Source organism: Aegilops tauschii, chromosome 5, assembly GCF_002575655.3.
Source record: "Aegilops tauschii subsp. strangulata cultivar AL8/78 chromosome 5, Aet v6.0, whole genome shotgun sequence".
NCBI lineage: Eukaryota > Viridiplantae > Streptophyta > Magnoliopsida > Poales > Poaceae > Aegilops > Aegilops tauschii.
This window is the reverse complement of record NC_053039.3, coordinates 259,201,095-259,221,660: the sequence shown is the minus strand read 5'-3', so window position 1 is coordinate 259,221,660 and position 20,566 is coordinate 259,201,095. Positions and strand designations below refer to the sequence as shown.

Sequence of the window (20,566 nt, the reverse complement as noted above, 5' to 3'; positions counted from 1 at the left end):
TGATGCTGTGGCATTTCGCCGATCAAGAGGTGTAGCTATGGTTCGGTTACGACCAAGCCCCCAAGTGATGTTGTGGCATTTCGCCGATCAAGAGGTGTAGCTATGGTTCGGATACGACCAAGCCCCCAAGTGATGCTAAATCTAGGGGTGAACCGAACGTCACTTTATGAACAGAAGCCCCCATGTAACCACACATGATACGCCAATAAGGCAGGATACCCATGTTTGAACCGCGCATCATGGCTACAGGTCCTCTTCGGCAACCTTTAACTTTTTGCAAGAGATAAATTCTTCTTGAACCGGGATTTTGAACCGGATATTGAGGGCTTCAAAACTGCGTGGGAGACACCTTTCCCTTGAACCGGATTTTAAATCGGAAACTTCATTTTCAGCCGGAAATTTTCTGACGGCTTTTAAACTCGAACTTGTGAGAAGTTAATTCCTTTTTGAACCGGACATTCTTAAACCGGATTTGAGAGCTTCAGAGCCTTGTGGGAGATAGACTTCCCTTGAACCGGATTGTAAACCGGATATTTGAGAGCTTCAGCGAGACTAACTTCCCTTGAACCGGATTTTAAACCGGAATCCTTTCTGATGACCCGAAACTTCTTCATTGAGCCGGGATTTTGTAACTGTCATATACTTTCTAAGCCGGAAATTTCCTGACAGCCTTTAAATTTTCATCAATATAACAGTAGCCAACGGGAGCGGGTTATCTTTCTCTCCATCGTCCTGGGGTTCTTAAATTTGCTGAAACTGGCAAGATTTGCCGAGTCATGTCATCGTAGCCCCCGAGTCTCAAGACGACTCGAGGTGTTGGCTTGAGATTCTCCATATTTGACCATAGCAGAAGGTGTATATCATTGGCGTTGATAGCGTGATGTGAATTCACAGAAGGTTGAGGTGACTGCGGCAGGTTTATAAATGATCCCGTATGAGTCGTGTCAGCAACTCGGCCAATGGTTCCTTCCAACTAGCTGTTTGAAGTTTAACCAAACTGTAGTGGCGGCGACTTGTGCGCCTGCCCATTGAGCCACCCAGTGCAGACGGCGGTTGATAGTATATGATAATTTGCCTTCATTTTATTGAAAGAAAACCGGGATACCCAAGCTGTGACTTGCTCATACTCAATAAACAGCTCATGCAGACAGGTGCGGCCCGGTATGTTGATGTAGACCAGGCCGCGAGAGACGGAAGACAAATACGACCGCGACTTCAGAGGCAACACAGGTAGCTGAGTCGGACGCGGTGTTACAAGCCGGTGCAGTCTAGTGAACCGGCCGCGGACGGGGAAAATCGGCACCGGTGTTGTAAACCGGCACGGACGGGCGAGTTAACCGCGGGCGCAGTAACCCGCACGAACGGGCGAGTTAACATAGACCGGGTCCGCAGAGGCGGCAACTTATGTACGTCCGCCCACTCCATAGATACAGAATGATACCATCTTTACAATGAACCATCATCCTGCAAAAATTATATATTGCCGACCAGAGTAATTGTTTCTTTGACAAAAACAAGATGCGCCAAAAATAAACCTTAGATGGATACCACCTGACTCGTCCGGACAGTAAATGAGTCGGCTGCGGCGTTGTAAGCCGGTGCGGACGGGGAAAATCATCCTCCGTGTTGTAAGCCGGTGCGGACGCGTGAACCGGTCGCGAGGGCGGACGGGCGAGTCGTCCGTGGCGCTATAAGCTGGTGCGGTCGCGAGAGACGGCCACAGGCGCGGACGGATGTAAACCGAACGGCGGGGGCTGCGACTTGCACGTGTATCCGTCGAGCAGCATGGCACGGAGGAACGCTAGTGCAAAATTATGCTGGCACATGCTCCATGTCCGCCGTATAACAATACCGTTGTCATAAATAATTATCCTGCATAAAAATATTGCAGGACAAAATAATTTTTCCCGGATGAATTAATATACGCTTAGAAAAAATAAAGAAAAATAGCACCTGGTATTTGTTATCGGATGAGGATGCTGGTGTTGGATAATGCTGGACATAGTTGGACGCATATGTACGTGTATACTGATCTGACGTAGTAATGTCACCCACTGACTATGTGCAGATGCCTTCACGTACAGTATTCTATGCATATTTGCACTGTTTCTTCCATTAGTACTAGTCTGGCTAGTGTTGCATAAGGTCTTCACGTGGAGGAAACAGGAGCATCAGCTATGGTTAATACTCCCAAGCACGTCTTGATTGGTGCTGATTTCTCTGAGGCTGTTCATTAACAAAAAATTTGCTGAGTACGTGCTTGCTTCTCCGCTTGATGTGAGATGGTGCTGGTTTTGTATCTTCCATGAACCAGCGCTCGTGGATAGGACATGCAGGAGCCATGTATGGAGCAGACGTTCTAGCATTGACCAATCTGTAGGTGATTTTGCACACAATGAAAGTATGGAGACGTCTAGCTCTTCTGTTGGCGCATCTCGACTGGTTGCACTATGCAAAGAACTATCCCTCTGCTTTACGTTTCTGAAAACGAGAGAACAAGCAGCAGCCGGATCTGAACCCCAAAATTTTTTGTCAGAATAAGCGGCAAGCACGGCCACAGCAGCAGCGGAACTGCACTGGCTGTGCGAGGCGAAGACGGGTCAGCACAGCGGTTTTAGGCCAGAGCGAGATGCGGCGATGGCGGCTCAATACGAAGGCACTCAGAGCAACGACTTGAGGCAGAGGCCGGTGGAGACGCCCGGCGACTCGCAGTACAGGCTCTGGTCATAGAGGCGGCGAAACCCGGCGGACGGTGGCTTGCAGGCCGCGGCAGTGGAGGCAGCACAGGGTCGGTTTGACCCAGAGGTCAGCGCGGCAAGGCCGGCTCGGGCTCGGAGCGGTAGCGGAGGCGGGACGGACCACGGCGGAAGCTGCACGAGACCGGGTCGGCCCTGGGGCGCCAGACCGCAGAGGCGGGGACGGAGACCGCAACGGCTCGAGACCGGTGGATTGACGAGGCGGAGGCAGGCCGAGTCGGAAACGGTGGTCGGCAGCCGCGCGGAGGCAGAGGCAGCCGGTTCGGAGGCGGGGCCGTGGCGATGGAGACAGCGGATTGGAACAGGCGGCTTAGGCGGCAGGTTGCCGCGGCAGAGTCAGCTTGTCGGACAGGACGGCGGCGGAAACCATACGAGGCCAGGCGTGGCTCGGCGTTGACTCGCCATATACGAGGCGGCTCGTCGGCGGCTTTCTCGCTGCGGGCAACTCAGTCACCAAGCAGAGGCCGGGTCAACGGGGCGATTCTTAGGAGGAGTCAGAGCCCGCGGACAATCGTGGATGTTTCCGGGTCGACCCTAGTTGAATAGATCGGGATGTGGTCTTCCTTTTTTTGGTAATTGACAAACTTTCAAGCTGACCGTACTCAAGTGCTTGGTGGGCCACCTTATACGAACAGCCGCCGCGGAGGATTACTCGGGGTTGGATCCTTGCTTGCACACGCGTTTTTTGATTGATTTGACATAGCGCAGAGCGGATGCAGCACAATTTCTGCCAACCTCGGCGACAAACAACTGTAGAAAAATTGATCTTAACTTCGACTTCGATGGATCACGTTTGCGCACAAAAAAAAAAACTCCAAACCGTGAGAATCGCCGGCTCTGCCGAAGACTATCTCCTGCCGAATTTTCTTTATTCGACCGATTGCAACCCTCTCGATCCCTGTGAGAGATCCCTCCAAAAACTCATCACCACCGTGCGCGGGCCCCACGGTGGGCGTCAACTGTCGTGAATTTGTCACGGCAGATGTCCTTAGTGTCAGGACTTAGTCGCGAGGCCAACGCATCTATGTGGTAGCTTGAGAGGGGTTGAGCGGAATCGAGAGACGCAACACAAGACAAGGATTTATACAGCTTCAGGCCCCGGGAAACATCATCCGGTAACAACCCTACATGCTGTTTGAGGCTAGGTCTCATTATGATCACGGGGGAGTCGCCGGTAAACCGGCTCTTTGTGTCTAGCCCTAGAGATTGTTTCTTCTTGCTTGTCCCTCTTTGGGGAGCCCTGCCCCTCCTTATATATGTTGAAGGGGCGGGTTACATGTGGAGTCCTATTAGTATCAGGACTAGTCTATCTCTAATACAAACCGGATACAAGTCCAGGTCTTAACTCCTTTGTAAGACAAATATTCCTCACGCCTTTCCTCTTAAACCGGCCCACCATAACATGAGCCGGCCTTCTAGGCCTTGGGCCTTGTCATCGTCTGTCCCGCCCGCCGGGTTACCAGTGAATCATAATGTTCAGTCCAGTTGCTTGTAAACCGTCTGGTCTGTGCGGGTCGCCGGTGAATCGCCAAGTCCGCCCGGTTTATACTTCCGTCCGGGTTACGCCACGGGGTATATCCCCGACAGGATCCTTTGCCAAATCTTCCAATTTATGGTAGCAGAGGTGGTTCTATATCACCGAGCCCCGTGGCTCCAAGTGGGTAGCTGCGCCCGCATTTTGATCCAGCCCCCCAATTCAGCTTGCATCGTGGATTAATAAAGGGGTTGGACTGGGGATCAACGGACGAGGTGCAAACTTTGCAAAGTCGCATCCGAAGGCTTATTGAGAGGGACATCAATATCGTCAACGTCGTTCAAGTGATGCTAGTCCGCCGGACCCTGCCGTGCCAGCGACGGCCTCTCCGCATGTAGGAGTTCAATCCAGAAGGGTCGCGGACTCTTCAGCATTTTTTCGGCACTACGCATGAAGGAATGTGGAGATTATTTTTTGGGAAACGAAAGCAATGGCCGGACACCACCGAAGATATCGGCTTAGACTGCAACCATCCGGACACCCCGGTAAGTACTCGTTCGCCGAACACCTCATAATCAGACACTCAGTGGTACTGACCGAATCATCCTTTTTCAGGGCTGGATAAAGAAAGTGGAACGGATCAGGTGTCCGGCTCCCCTTCCCTAAGACTCAGCTAATCCTTTGTTAACAAGGATGCTGGCCTCAGCACCATGCCAGGCGCCGACAAGGGAGGGTAAAGAGGAGAGTAAGAAGACCCGAGATGACCTTTGTTCTGGAGGTAAGTCAGATGCAGAGTCCGGAGAAATCGATCTTTCCTCGCCTGAAGACAGAGGCGAAAGAGGACCCAGTATCCCTTCTCCAAGCAGGAGGAACAGGGCCGCCTCCGAAGGCTCGGAGGGGCGGTCTCCCAAGAGGGGGAAGATGCCACCATTGAGCGGCTCGGGTTTGGAAAGCGACGCTGTTGTACAACTCCATCATGGGGACAAGCCCTCGACCAAGCCGTAAGTGAATCCGGGGTACTTTGATAGCGTCCCGCTCCTTTGTCGTTACCGAAGATATACGTAACATGTCCGTGCATTTTTACAGGTCGACACCGAGTTTTTCTAGGCAATCCTCTTCTTCGGGAGGTCTCCTCCCAGAGATGATGGAGAGTGGGACGCCTCCCCCAACCTCCTCGCCTAATAAGGCGGACGATTCTGAAGTGTCATCGCGGAGGGTTTTTCTTGATCAACAAGCTATGCAGGGGATAAAAGAGGCAGTTCCCGAAGGTGAATCCCTGACCGTCCGGGATTCTAGGGCCGATAATAAAGGCCCCGGACTGTCTGGCTCGCAGCCGACGGTGATTCTGGAGACGGGTGAACGGATTCCTTCAAAGGATGGTTGTGCTCCTAGAGCGGCTTCCGGAGACCCGGAGGCTCCGGATATATTGCGAGACATGTTGCGAAAAGCGTCTGTCTCGGGGGAACAACGTACCTTGATGGTACAGTGGTTGAGAAGATCCTGTCCGCGAAGAGCGGATTGAATGAAGCCTTCATGAGCCTGCTAAAAGGCTTCGAGGTTTGTGATATAATGTTTTCAGCTATGTTTTATTTGCAACGATGCACCTGTGTATAGGTAGTAGCCCCTGAGACTCGGGTCGGCTTCCATTGGGAAGCGAACGGAGGATCGAAAAGAATTACTCAAGGACTTAATCTGATGAACTTGAACACAAGCTGCTTCCCCCTTGGCTACTTCCCGGACTATGGATATTGCCGAACTCCAGCGGAAGCTTAACGTACCAGGGGATGACCTTGCGTTAATCAATATGCGTCTTGACGAGTCGCAAGGTATGTATTTGAGGCAATTCCCATACATTTTTGTGGTATAAGCAGGATGCTAGGATTTATATGCTGGAATATGCATGGTTGCAGATGGTGCTACCGTCGTTGAAGCTCTTCGAGCGGAGCTGGCCCGGGCCAAGGAGCAGGCCCGATGTAGCAATGCGGCTGCCGAAAAGGCGTCGGCTGAGTTAAAAGCCAAACAAGCTGCACGGCGCCAAGACGAGGAGAAGATATCCATGATGGCGCTTGAAATGGAAAATGCTACAGGCCGCTGTGAATTTCTGGAGAAGGATAATGAAGCCAAAATGGTTGAACTGAACAAGGCCTTACAAGAGGCGAGAGAAGCGCGATCGGAATCCAGAGCAGCCCGTGAGGAGATCCGGCAAGCTGGGGACATTGCGGCTGGTAAACCCTTTCTGCTACAGACTAAGTTCGGCGATCCAAACTATGCTCAGCTTGACCGAGTGTGGAGCTTTTCGGACGAGTTTTTAGACTTGCCAAAGAGTTCTTCCGATGCGGCGTAGTACTATCAAGCGCGAGAAGGGTACACAATGGAGAAGCTTTTCTGGTCACAGTTTGGCGCATCAAGGCGCCCTCTGTTGCTGAATGAGCAGATGTCCCAATGGGCCAAGCTTCATAGGATATCCGGCGCTGCCATGAAGAACGTCATAGTCCGGTTGTGGCCAACCGAGCCTGTTCCGAAGAGCTACTTCGGTTTGGTGCAAAGGCTTGTTGACGCGGTGCCGCGTATCAACGCTGTGAAGCGGCCGGCGTGCATTGAGGGTGCACGAATGGCTTTTGCCCGAGTCAAGACATTCTGGGGGAAGATGAAGGCCATCGATGTTGCGGCGAAGAGTCCACCCAAGGGCAAGGACCGTCCTGAACCGGAGCATTATTTTGAAGACGTCCTAGAGGTTGCCCGCTTGATGGAGGGTCAGTGCTCGAAATACATAATGTTCGAGTGAGGTGTATGAGAATTGTAAAAGACAATTTTGTAATTTAATTTATTTTTATGTTTTGCACGAAAGCTTGTATTCCTCCTGTGCGGCCGTTTTAATATAATCTGAAAGTTTTCCAGTCGCCGGCTTCAGCCCCCTCGTACGAAGTACGCGGGTGTTCGGAAAAGCATTTAATCACTCTTTATCCAACGTCTTGGTCCATGAAGCAGGTGATAATGCGGCGAACCAGGCAATCGGACTATAGGGCATTAACACTTTCACTTAGCTATAGGAGTTTTATGGTGGGGCTACGACATAGCCCGTGGTATGTATGCGGCGTATGGTGCCTTACATATTTAATCTGGAAAAGATCCCTCGTGTGACACGGAGAATCGCTAAAGATTCCAATAAGTCGTCAAGTGGTTGACCAGCTCTTGCCGCATCATGACAGTCAGTTTTTGGCTTTCTCTACTGAGGTACTTGACCAGATGAACCGGAAGGACAATCGCAGTAGTTCTCCCTTTACTACCCTAGCCGATAGAGCGGAACGTAGGGTAGCAAGCACAGGAGCCGAGCAACCCAACTATTGACCCAAGACAATGATTCGGAGCTGATGCATATAAGGCCAAACTTGCGACGCCGAAGTACGCTATAGAGTTGTTCGGACTTTTACTGGCCACTCATTTGTTCCCATACCGAGCCCCTGGCAGGTTATGCCAAGGTATATCTATGAAATAACCGTAGGAGCCATATTCATTGGCGAAACAACACGGATGATTAATTCGAATACTGTTTACTGGGACCTGAGCGATATGCCAATGATTACTTTATATGTATAGACCCCAACCCCGGCTATTTGACATGCCCGGGGTTTGAGGCGGAGGAAGAGGCATAGTACAGGCTCGAAATAAAGAGTGCGGTCTACAAAAAGTTAATTTGGACCTCCTGTCTGAAGGAAATATGCCCTAGAGGCAATAATAAAGTTATTATTTATTTCCTTATATCATGATAAATGTTTATTATTCATGCTAGAATTGTATTAACCGGAAACATAATACATGTGTGAATACATAGACAAACAGAGTGTCACTAGTATGCCTCTACTTGACTAGCTCGTTGATCAAAGATGGTTAAGTTTCCTAGCCATTGACATGGGTTGTCATTTGATTAACGAGATCACATCATTAGGAGAATGATGTGATTGACTTGACCCATTCCGTTAGATTAGCACTCGATCGTTTAGTATGTTGCTATTGCTTTCTTCATGACTTATACATGTTCCTATGACTATGAGATTATGCAACTCCCGTTTACCGGAGGAACACTTTGTGTGCTACCAAACGTCACAACGTAACTGGGTGATTATAAAGTTGCTCTACAGGTGTCTCCAAAGGTACTTGTTGGGTTGGCGTATTTCGAGATTAGGATTTGTCACTCCGATTGTCGGAGAGGTATCTCTGGGCCCACTCGGTAATGCACATCACTATAAGCCTTGCAAGCACTGTAACTAATGAGTTAGTTGCGGGATGATGTATTACGGAACGAGTAAAGAGACTTGCCGGTAACGATATTGAACTAGGTATTGAGATACCGACGATCGAATCTCGGGCAAGTAACATACCGATGACAAAGGGAACAACGTATGTTGTTATGCGGTCTGATCGATAAAGATTTTCATAGAATATGTGGGAACCAATATGAGCATCCAGGTTCCGCTATTGGTTATTGACCGGAGAGGTGTCTCGGTCATGTCTACATAGTTCTCGAACCCATAGGGTCCGCACGCTTAACGTTACGATGACAGTTATATTATGAGTTTATATGTTTTTATGTACCGAAGGAGTTCGGTGTCCCGGATGAGATCAGGGACTTGACGAGGAGTCTCGAAATGGTCGAGACGTAAAGATCGATATATTGCACGACTATATTCGGACATCGGAAAGGTTCTGAGTGATTCAGGTATTTTTCGGAGTACCAGAGAGTTACGGGAATTCGTATTGGGCCTTAATGGGCCATACGGGAAAGGAGAGAAAGGCCCCAAAGGGTGGCCGCACCCCTCCCCATGGGCTAGTCCGAATTGGACTAGGGAGGGGGGGCGCCCCCTTCCTTCTTTCTCCTTCTCCCTTCCCTTTTCCTACTCCAACAAGGAAAGGAGGAGTCCTACTCCCGGTGGGAGTAGGACTCCCCCCTTGGCGCGCCCTCCTCCTAGGCCGGCCGCCTCCCCCCTTGCTCCTTTATATACGGGGGCAGGGGGGCACCCCACAGACACAACAATTGATCTATTGATCTCTTAGCCGTGTGCGGTGCCCCCCTCCACCATATTACACCTCGATAATATCGTAGCGGTGCTTAGGCGAAGCCCTGCGCCGGTAGAACATCATCATCGTCACCACGCCGTCGTGCTGACGAAACTCTCCCTCAACACTCGGCTGGATCGGAGTTCGAGGGACGTCATCGAGCTGAACGTGTGCTGAACTCGGAGGTGACGTGCGTTCGGTACTTGATCGGTCGGATCATGAAGACATACGACTACATCAACCGCGTTGTGTTAACGCTTCCGCTTTCGGTCTAGGAGGGTACGTGGACAACACTCTCCCCTCTCGTTGCTATGCATCACCATGATCTTGCGTGTGCATAGAATTTTTTTGAAATTACTACGTTCCCCAACACTGTCGCACGTCTGCGCCGCCTATCCCCGGCGAGGGGAATCCTTGATGGAGGTAGCCCCTTAGGTGAGTGTACGGATCGGAACTCCGATAGTCATTTTTAGATGTTTCTCCTGTTTGTCACCTGTTTTTAAGAGATAGTGAAAAATAAAAAGAAAAATAGATAAAAAGTGTTACGGGAATGCTTGCAGGCTTGTCCGTAGTGTGCTTCCACCAATGCCCATGGTATCTTGAGTGCGTAGTGATGTATGCGTGGTACACATTTTGCAGGTGTACACGGTGGGCGGCGGAAGCCGAACTGCTATTTTATTTTAGGGAGCAGTCGATCCTCGGGTGGAAGTTGCTTCTGACCCCCGGGATTTCGTTGGTGAACCTCTCCGTCGTCCCTGTCGCCTGGCAGCCTCCTCCCCTTGTGTTCGGCGTTGAGCTTGCCAGCCTGCTTAAAGACCCAGCAGTTTCTGTTAGTATGATTAGCTGGTTTATCGGGGTGGCCGTGAACCTGGCAGGGTCAGTCCAATATCTTGTCTAGGTTGGATGGTTCGTCTCAATTCGCCTTAAATGGCTTCTTCCGTTGACCGGGCTTGGGGGTGCTGAATCCGGCGTTGACCACTGTGTCACGTGATTCTTCATTATCATTGCGACTGTTGTGTTTACTTCGTCGTGGCTTGCCGTTGTCGTCTCGAATTTCGGAAGTGCCCGGGTCGCTGGTGCTATTGCTTCTACGAGCGAGCCAGCTGTCTTCTCCCGCGCAAAAGCGGGTCATTAGAGCAGTAAGGGCTGTCATGGATTTAGGTCCTTCTTGACCGAGGTGGCGTGCAAGCCATTCATCCCGGACGCTGTGTCTGAAGGCTGCAAGGGCTTCCGTGTCCGGACTGTCCATGATTTGGTTCTTTTTGACTAAGAACCGAGTCCAGAGCTTCCTGGCGGACTCTCCGGGCTGCTGGACAACGTGACTTAGGTCATCGGCATCAGGTGGCCGGACATATGTTCCTTGGAAGTTGTCAGGGAAGGCCTCTTCCAAGTCTTCCCAGCTGCCTATAGAATTTTCAGGCAAGCTGTTTAACCAGTGCCAATCTGGTCCTTTTAGTTTTAGTGGGAGGTATTTAATGGCGTGGAGGTCGTCTCCACGAGCCATATGGATGTGGAGGATAAAATCTTCTATCCATACCGCGGGATCGGTTGTTCCGTCGTATGAATCAATATTGATAGGTTTGAATCCTTGGGGAAATTCATGATCCATTACTTCGTCAGTGAAGCAAAGAGGGTGTGCGGCGCCTCTGTGTTGGGCCACACTACGACGTAACTCCGAAGAAGTCCATTTGCGGTTTTCGGCTCGGGCGTGGCTAGGTTTGTCATGTACGAATATGTAGCCATCGTCGCGTGTCGAGGCATGCCCTCGTGATCCGTAGATCGATCTTGCCTGTCCTGCTCTATTGTCCAAGTCCCGTCGAAGGTCGTCTGCACAACCATGAGCTGTGTTATTCTTGCCTTTACGGCGAGGTTTGGCGGTTTGGTGTCTGGCTTGGGTTGCCTCTTTATCCGAACAGAGCTGTCGACGACCCGCCGTGTTGTGTGATGATGGTACGGGCTCCAGCGCCTCGTCATCAAACTGGGGTAGCAATCTACGCTTCGGGTAGCTTTTGGTTGGGCCATTAAGGTCGTATTCTTCGGCGGCCAGGACTTCGGTCCATCTATTGTTGAGTAGGTATTGGTTAGCTTGAAGCTGCTGCTGCTTCTTTTTCAGGCTCCTTGCAGTAGCTATTAGCCTGCGCTTGAAGCGCTCCTGCTCGAGGGGTTCTTCGGGTACGATGAAGTCGTCGTCACCGAGGCTTACCTCGTCTTCGGAGAGCGGAAGGTAGTTGTCGTCCTCCGATTTGTCGCTGGACAGGGCCTGTTCATCGGGGCTGGCTTGCCCGTTTTCTTGTTCCTCCTGTTTGGATCTTGCTCCCACAGGGTCTTCATTGTTTTCGGCGTCGTCCGGAGTACCATTTTCTCCGATGCCAGCGTTGCTGCGATGTGACTCAGAGCGGCGTTTAGGGCGCCGGTACTTAGGCTGTGTCTCAGGAGGTTTATTCTCAACTGGATCTTCTTTGTCATCATCGCTAGCTTTTTTAGGTGTATCGACCATGTACACGTATTACGAAGAGGCGGTCGTCCCACGTCTCGTGAATGGAGGGTCTTGGCCTTGCTCCTTGTCGGCATCGTCATTTATACCGTCGATGTCTTCGAAGCCATAATCAAGCATGTCAGTTAAGTCCTCGACAGTGGCTATGAAGTGGGTGGCGGGTGGGAAGCGAAATTCTCCATTTCCAGCTTCTAGCTCGAACCGGACATAGTTCGGCTGTGAGTCCCCCGCCAAGGACAGGTTTTTTAATGAATTTAGCACATCGCCCAAAGGTGAGTGCTGGAAGATGTCTGCGGCGCTGAATTCAAAAATCGATAACCCATCCAGCTCGGTGTTCGCAGACGTTCGTGGTTCGGAACTTATATCCGGAGGCGAGTCCAGAGTTCCGTTGACGCCAACATCGCAAGGTGGTGAGTCTGTGTGCGGCTCCAACGCCGCGGATTCAGCAGTTTTGGATGGCGCGATCTGCTCCGGATCTAAGGCCGTGGCAGTTATAGGAACCATCTCCTGAATATGGTCCGATGACAGATTTAAGTCATGTTCATCGGAGCGAGGGGGTGCGATCGCCTTGGTCTCAAATCCGTTGAAGATCAAGTCTCCACGGATATCCGCGACGTAGTTCAAGCTTCCGAATCTGACCTGGTGGCCAGGGCCGTAGCTATCGATCTGCTCCAGATGGCCAAGCGAGTTGGCCCGCAGTACGAAGCTGCCGAATACGAAAATCTGTCCGGGGAGGAAGGTTTCTCCTTGGACAGCGTCACTATCGACGATTGGAGGGGCCATCGAACCTTTCGTCGATGGCACAGTGGAACTCTCAATGAAAGCACCAATGTCGGTGTGAAAACCGGCGGATCTCGGGTAGGGTGTCCTGAACTGTGCGTCTAAGGTCGATGGTAACAGGAGACGGGGGACACGATGTTTACCCAGGTTCGGGCCCTCTCTATGGAGGTAATACCCTACTTCCTGCTTGATTGATCTTGATGAATATGGGTATTACAAGAGTTGATCTACCACTAGATCGTAATGGCTAAACCCTAGAAGTCTAGCATGTTTGACTATGGTAATGAATATATCCTTTCCGGACTAACCGTTCCGGTTTATATAGACACCGGGGGGATCTAGGGTTACATAGAGTCGGTTACATAAGAAGGAATATTCATAGTTTGGTCGCCAAGCTTGCCTTCCACGCCAAGGAGAGTCCAATCCAGACACGGGTACAGTCTTCGGCCTTCATGTCTTCACAGCCCATCATTCCGGCCCATGGATAACAGGCCGGACGCCCGAGGACCCCTTAGTCCAGGACTCCCTCAGTCATCTTATAATGCTACCGCCGTACTAAGCAAAATAAGATGCATAAAGGATAAACATCACATGCAATCAAAATATGTGACATGATATGCATCGTAGCGTCGTTGTCGTCTCGCCAACTATTGCTTCTACGACTATCGCTACCACTTAGTGATAAAGTAAAGCAATTACATGGCGATTGCATTTCATACAATAAAGCGACAACCATAAGGCTCCTGCCAGTTGCCGATAACTTATACAAAACATGATCATCTCATACAACAATTTATATCTCATCATTTCTTGACCATATCACATCACAACATGCCCTGCAAAAACAAGTTAGACGTCCTCTACTTTGTTGCTGCAAGTTTTACGTGGCTGCTACGGGCTTCTAGCAAGAACCGTTCTTACGTACGCATCAAAACCACAACGATTTTTCGTCAAGTGTGTTGTTTTAACCTTCAACAAGGACCGGCCGTACTCAAAGTCGATTCAACTAAAGTTGGAGAAACAGACACCCACCAGCCACCTCTGTGGGAAACACGTCAGTAGAACCAGTCTCATGAACGCGGTCATGTCATGTCGCCGAGCCGCTTCATCCAACAATACCGCCGAATCAAAGTAAGACGTTGGTGGTATGCAGTATGACTATTATCACCCACAACTCTTTGTGTTCTAGTCGTGCATATCATCTACGCATAAACCTGGCTCTAATACCACTGTTAGGGAACGTAGTAATTCAAATTTTTCCTACGATCACGCAAGATCTATCTAGGAGAAGCATAGCAACGAGCAGGGAGAGTGTGTCCACGTATCCTCGTAGACCGAAAGCGGAAAGGTTAGGTTAACGCGGTTGATGTAGTCGAACGTCTTCACGATCCAACCGATCAAAATACCGAACGTACGGCACCTCCGTGTTCAGCACACGTTCAGCTCGATGACGTCCCTCGAACTCTTGATCCAGCAGAGGGTCGAGGGAGAGTTCCATCAGCACGACGGCCTGGTGACGGTGGTGGTGATATGATCCGCACAGGGCTTCGCCTAAGCACTACGACGCTATGACCGGAGGAGTAAAATGTGGAGGGGGGCACCACACACGGCTAAGAGAACAATTGATGTGCTATGGGGTGCCCCTGCCCCCGTATATAAAGGAGGGGAGGAGGAGGCCGGCCACAAGGGGGCGCCATGGGGAGGGGAGTCCTACTAGGACTCCAGTCCTAGTAGGATTCGGCCCCCCTTTTTTCCTTTCTACCAGAGGGGAAAAAGGGGAAGGAGAGGGAGTAGGAGAAGGGAAGGGGGGTGGCGCCCTCTTCCCTAGTCCAATCCGGCCTCCTCCCTTGTGGGGGGCGCACCGGCCCCTTGTGGGCTTGTTAGCCTCCCTTCTATGGCTCATATGGCCCATATCTTTCCCCGGGGGGTTCCGGTAACCCTTCCGGTACTTCGGTATGTACCCGATACACTCCAGAACCCTTCCGGTATCAGAATACTACCTTCCAATATATCAATCTTTACCTCTCGACCATTTCGAGACTCCTCGTCATGTCCGTGATCTCATCCGGGACTCCGAACAAACTTCAGTCACCAAAACATACAACTCATAATACAAATCGTCATCGAACGTTAAGCGTGCGGACCCTACGGGTTCGAGAACTATGTAGACACGACCGAGACACATCTCCGGTCAATAACCAATAGCGGAACCTGGATGCTCACATTGGCTCCTACATATTCTACGAAGATCTTTATCGGTCAAACCGCATAACAACATACGTCATTCCCTTTGTCATCGGTATGTTACTGGCCCGAGATTCGATCGTCGGTATCATCATACCTAGTTCAATCTCGTTACCGACAAGTCTCTTTACTCGTTCTGTAATACATCATCTCGTAACTAACTCATTAGTCACATTGCTTGCAAGGCTTATAATGATGTGCATTACCGAGAGGGCCCAGAGATACCTCTCCGATACACGGAGTGACAAATCCTAATCTTGATCTATGCCAACCCAACAAACACCTTCGAAGACACCTGTAGAGCATCTTTATAATCAGCCAGTTACGTTGTGACGTTTGATAGCACACAATGTGTTCCTCCGGTATTCGGGAGTTGCATAATCTCATAGTCAAAGGAACATGTATATGTCATGAAGAAAGCTATAGCAATAAAACTAAACGATCATAATGCTAAGCTAATGGATGGGTCTTGTCCATCACATCATTCTCTTATGATGTGATCCCATTCATCAAATGGTAACACATGTCTATGGTCAGGAAACTTAATCATCTTTGATTAACGAGCTAGTAAGTAGAGGCATACTAGGGACACTCTATTTTGTCTATATATTCACATATGTACTAAGTTTTCGGTTAATACAATTCTAGCATGAATAAAAAATATTTATTATGATATAAGAAAATATAAATAACAACTTTATTATTGCCTCTAGAGCATATTTCCTTCAGGTAGCAGCGGTGCTTGAATCGGGCGGCGATCGAGCTTGAAATGTGGCGGGAAGGGACGACCAAGCTTCAAACCTGGCAGCGGAGGTGGAATTGAAGCGGGGCAGTGCGATGGAGCTAGAATCGGGCGGTGGCGCGGCGGAAAAGCGGCCGTTGCGGCCGATTTGCAGGCGAGTCCTGCCGAAATGCGGCGGAGCGTCGGCGGATCCGGCAACATTGGGGGTGGAGAGGCCGGATCTGTCGGCGGCGGGGTGCAGAGGGTCGGCGGCGCGACAGTGGATCGAGGTAGCCGGTCGGGGGAGGGGAGGGGAAATTTCAGGGTAGTTGGAGTCCGCGCGCGGCTGGTCGTTTACATCTGGGTTTACATCTCGAGCGGCTGGAGATGTAAATTTGCATCACGAGGTATTGTATCTTACATCTTCGAAAGACGGAGATGTAATTTTTTTTTATCTACATCATCTATTGAATAGGGGGTTTTGAATCTCAAAGATGCAAAAATTAATTATTTTTACATCTACATCATTTATTGGAGATGTTGTAACCATCAGTTTCTTTCTACTACTATATGTTCTTCGTCCCCTCCCTATCACCACATGTACCTTTGCTGCCCGTGAAAGCCAGTCCTCTTTCGCCAACCGTGTTGGATCCAGCTGTCAAGAAGAAAAAGGACGTGTTGGATCCATGGCACGGGAAAGAAGACTTGGGCGTGGGCGGGAGTTTTCTACCCACGGATCCACACGCCATTTTGAAAGCGGGAGAGGAAAATATCCCAATGTCGTGTGGCAAGCACATGCCAAGGCTGCCACATGCCCACATGCAAGAAGAAAAGTTGAAGCATGAGATAAGGTGGTACTGCTAGTACTGATATTTGACGTCGACGGCACACGAGAAAGCCAGCCTTCTGGAGCGAACGGGCCAGCCAGATCGCAGGGGAGGTGTTGGAGTTTTCCTCCCTCCCGCCCGTGGGCACTGCGCGACGTGTGGCGGGCTCACGCGCGGCCTGGACCAGATTGGCCGGGGCTCTGCCACCACATGATGCCCACATCCTTATCGCCAAATCCACGTAGAGCTGAGCTGTATCGTCGCCGTAGCCGCCGCCGTGCTCCGTTTGCACACGCGTCTCTTCTCGTCTTCTCGAACCACCTCCGGTCAAGTGGTCTAATCCATTTTGTGCACGCGGACTATTTCTCTAGACAAACCTTGCATGATGCCCTGCCAACCCAGCTGTTCTTTATGAATAAACACCGTGTCTAGCCGATCAGCCACATGGTAGTATTTTGCCTTAAATACTCTCGCGCACAAGCTGTCGGGATGTGCAATAAGTCGCCAAGCTTGCCTAAGGAGGAGAGCCTGGTTAAAAACTTTAGGCCTCCTTTGATTCATAGGAAAGAAAAAATGAAGGAATATGAAAATTAAAGGATTGCCATGCCCTACCCACCTGAATCCTATGGAATTAGAAAACATAGGATTTGGCACAACTGGGTGTTTGATGGGAGCATAGGAAAAGCATGGGAACTCAGAGCATTATAATATTATTATTTTGAAAGGTGTGCTTTCAAACAGGTAGCCGTTACTCCCTGAGCTAGCCGTTTGGCTACAACAAGATATATATACGCAAGCACAAAGTTTCTTCTTTACAAGATCTCCACTTCATACAACCGAGAACAGGTTACATGCAAGTCTTTGCTGGTGATAGCTGAAGTTTCCTCATATTTGCTTGATCTTCTCTCAAATCTGAGGTTAGCTCCTCTCCTGTACACGTTCCTTTGCTTTTTTTAGATCTTCTCCCTGTATACATTCCAGTTGCTTTAGTTCTTCACCCTGTACATGTTTCCACCACTGGCCATTTAGTCCATATCAAGAAAATCGAGAACACCATGGCCTTTTTTGTTCCCCGTATACATTTTTCATCCTAGCCGACCACCCAAAATCATCAAGTCACCAACAATCATCAGCATGAGAAGCCATATTTTTTTAGTTCTTGCATTCTGTAACTGATTCAAACACATATGCAAAGGTAAAAGGCAAGAAAAGAAATATTGTCCTAATATCATGACATAGTAGAATGATCTGTACTAAGTTGTATTAGTTATCTCCCAAAAAATCCAGAATATGACAAAGTTATTTGGGATCACGATGTGACTAGCATGGCAGAACTAAGCCTTGTTGTTTGACCAATAAATTACTAGAAGTCTTAACTATACTAATTAAGCAGATATATTTAAACTTGAAAAGTCATGACATAACTCACTGATTTTCCACAGGCTTGTTTGTCATAACATCCGATGGATCCGAGCTACTGTCGTAGATCAAAAAGTGAGGATGAATTTGCTCTTTTTGTTCTTCCTACTTTAGGAGAACCCTCTCATTCCTCAAGAAGACCTATGCACACTTCAATACTTACAGGCGCACGGCGTGTAAACGAAATTTTAAATGGACATGAAGACCTATGCAAAAGGTACTTCAGAATGGAGACTGACATATTTCAAGCTTTGGTTCAGAAACTGCGCGAGAATGATCGCCTTGTCACTACTAGGAAAAGGCCTGCTAGTGGCGCATCAGTTTTGCCTACTAATGGCGCACTACTGGTGCGCCACTAGCACCACGCCATTAGAATTAAATACTAATGGCGCACCCCTGGTGCGCCATTAGTATCTGGTATACTAATGGCGCACCACGCAGTGCGCCATTAGTATAGCCCACCGTGCGCCATTAGTATGCCTCCCAGGGGCCATATTTACCCATGTGCCTTGGCATACTAATGGCGCACTAGGGGGTGATGTGCCATTAGTGTCCTTTCTGCAGTGCGTCATTAGTGTGATGAGTGGTGCGCCATTAGTATGAATATTAGGGATTTTTTTTCTTTTCTAATATTTGCACAGGTTACAAAACATATTACTGCACATAATATAAAGAGCACAACATATAAACAGCAGATTTATCGAATACAATAGAAGATTAGTCTCCGAATACAATTCATCATATTAGTCTCCGAATTTCAAATACCGAACAAAGTTATAAAATTACAAGTCTCGAAACCGCGAGTAGCGAGTTTGTCTTCACATTACAAGTCGATATCGATCATCTAAACTACCATCACATAGAAGAGAGCCGCGGTCATCACGATTAGCATCATCGCGATGAAACTGGTCTTCATCCGGTTCCTCCTCCGCTCCCTCCTCTCTCCCGCTAGATAACGCGCGTATCTAACTTCCGCCTCCGCCCTAGTGGTGTACCCTTTGTAACTGTTACCGCTGAAACGGTGAACCTGTCTCCGACACTCCTCCAAGTCGTCGTAGACTCCGGGAACCTTACCCTTGTACACGACATACGACGACATCTCTATATATGCACTAGCCAAACAAAACGTTAGTAGCAATTCACAGACAATACATAAGCAATATATAAGTATGCAACAAAAGGATCGGAAGAGAAAAGCAACACATTAATAGCATGATTCGTGGTCCTACTAATAAATAGCATCGATTACATATAAGTTGAACGACTGTCCAAACCAAAGAGACATACAAGTTCATTAAAGTTTAATATTACAACATGAGCCAATCGACATTTCAGAACTACATAGCATCACTACTTTCGACTCGACTCAGGGACCGGAGCATGGATGAAGCCGCCGTCTTTCGTGATGGTCATGAAATCGCGGGCGTTGTCAGCCTGCATTTGTAGCGTTGTTTCTATCTCACTGTTGGACGGTTGATGTCTGAGATAGAACTGCCCCGAGGTACGAAGGACATCTTGATGGATGATTTCCGCAAACTCCGACTGTATGCGAAAGAATTCTTGTTTGATGTCCGCGTCCTGGATTGCCGACAAGCGTGCGGCCCAATCTTTGAGATTATTTGGTAGAAGAAGGTGATTATGGTCCCGTACGATCGCCCGCATGTGATGGAGGGCGTAGTAGGCATCCTTCTGACCGCCAGGCGGCTGCTTGACGCAGGAGAACGTCGTATTGTGGCTGAAGATGTGCTTGTCGTACTTACGAACTGGCCTGCTGGAGGTGCCTCCAGATTTGGCGTAGCCGGGGAGAACATCATCAAGAACTTTCTTGATATTTGTGTAGTCTATCTTCGACTGACGGTCCGGGTCGAAATACGTGGCCATGGAATATTTCGGGCTTAAGAGGATGAGTGTGCAATGTGTGTCACTGCACAAAACACGGAATGTTAGAAAAAAAAGAACGATCGAAATCCAAGAAATCATATGTTACGGGGCGGTGAGGGGATGACTTACTCGGGAAAGTAAGGCACGAGGAAGTTATCCTTATCTGGGTTTGCCAGAATGACGCCTTCGAGGTATGAACTCGCGACTTGCCGGTCCCCAGCGCTGCCCAAGATCTTGGCACGCATGTAGAAGGGGTCGACTATCACGATGTCCGGGGTCTTGTCTCTAATGATCCGCATCTCCATACTCAGTGAAAATAGCCGAACGAAGGTGTAGTGCAGCGGATGAAGGTTAAACATAGCGAAGATGTCATCAAACCATAGGACGATCGTACCCCTGATGGCGCTATCCACAAAGCCCTTGCCCTCTGGCACCTTGGCCACGAAAACCGGGTATGCCACATCATTCTCGGAGAGACGCTGCTTCTCCAAAGAAAGAATACTGTCATGCAGACTCCGCATAACACCGGTTGCAGCATTGAGCAGATTAGTCGGTAGCATCGGCCTACCCGCCACATGCACCCCCCTCGAGATATCCTTAGGTGAAGGTGGCCCGTCCTGAGCACAGATCGTACTCAGTGCCGGCTGGCTCGCACCGCCCTTGTTATTCTTTCGTTTCCGTCCCTTCTTCCTCATCTCTTGTAATGGGATCGAGTTCTGCTTAGAGACCGCCTTCTTGAGTGTGTTGGGGCTGATAATATTCCGCACCTCGGCTATCTGAGGCTCGGTGAAGGCGGCAGCTGGAGGCGTCTCCTGAGAACTGAACGCCAGACGACGCCTGTTGCAATTAGGTTTCTCCGCGGTACCAGCTCGATCGCAGTCGTCTTTTTCAGGGTTGGGTTCTTGAGAAGGAGGC

General features: G+C 49.5%; 1 long non-coding RNA gene across 1 annotated transcript; it reads left to right on the top strand.

The window, feature by feature from the left end:
* The first annotated feature begins 16,779 nt into the window (after positions 1-16,779).
* On the top strand, positions 16,780-18,033 carry LOC109769605 (uncharacterized). The gene is made up of 2 exons (XR_006663271.1): positions 16,780-17,268; positions 17,794-18,033. It is a non-coding gene; the product is annotated as an uncharacterized lncRNA (long non-coding RNA).
* The last annotated feature ends 2,533 nt before the right edge of the window (positions 18,034-20,566 follow it).